Source organism: Lathyrus oleraceus, chromosome 3 (genome assembly GCF_024323335.1).
Source record: "Lathyrus oleraceus cultivar Zhongwan6 chromosome 3, CAAS_Psat_ZW6_1.0, whole genome shotgun sequence".
NCBI classification, from domain to species: domain Eukaryota; kingdom Viridiplantae; phylum Streptophyta; class Magnoliopsida; order Fabales; family Fabaceae; genus Lathyrus; species Lathyrus oleraceus.
Window position 1 is genome coordinate 72620986 of NC_066581.1, and position 1052 is coordinate 72622037.

Here is a 1052-nt window from a genome sequence, read left to right on the forward strand (position 1 = left end):
ATGTGTTGATGAGGTGTTTTATACATGTGTTGATGAGGTGTTTTATACATGTGTTGATGAGGTGTTTTATACATGTGTGATGATATGCATGATGCTGTGAAGGTATCAGTTATGTGTGTATTCGTGAATAGACTGTTTTATGGCTTAGAGTGTGAGCATATGTCTATTATGGATTTTGTTGTGATGTTGCATTGCTAGATGATTAGCATGCATATTGTGACCTTTATGGTGGTAGCTAATTCCCGTGGTGAGGAATTAGTGATGTTAGTCGTTTTGGACTGTTGTTGATGTTTGCATTCTAGGTGAATTAGCGTGCATAGCATGGCCTTGGGGTGGTAGCTAATTCCCATAGTGAGGAATTAGTGATGTGAGTCACTAGGTCTCAAATGAGTGGGACTAGTGAGCTTGGTAGCCGTACCTGGATTGGTCGGTGAAGTTGAACTATATGTTCAAGACTAGTCGGTACCGCATGCATGGAGTCTCATTGCATAAATTTTGTATGGCGTATAATATGAATGGATGTATTCCAGTATTATACGTGTGTTGTGTGTTTGTGTTGGCATTGAGTATGAGTATGAAGTGTGTTGGTGTTGAATATGATATTTGAGTTGATGTGTCGTTACTGAATAAGTGATATGATTAGGGTGATTAATGTGTTATTTACTTAACAATACATGAGATTTTATAATGCTTGTTATATCGATTGAGGAACTCACCCTTACAACTATTTTTCAGGTAACGAGCAGTGATTGAGTAGGAGCTAGTGCTTGGAGTCTAGTGTAGTCTCCTTAGAGGGTCATGCTCTGATAGATGTAACATCGGGACGGGATGTTTTTCCTTGTTGAATAATTTTACATGTAATATGTTACATGTTTTACATGATTGATGAGATTTCTATCCGCTGCGTTTTATGCAAATGCCTATGTTTTAATGTAATAAAAGAGCATGACAGTTATTATGATGAAATGTGTGAAATGTTTGTGTGACACCCTTCGGGGCATAATTACTCTGATTGATATTTTATTATTTTAATTAAATAATTTGGGGTATTT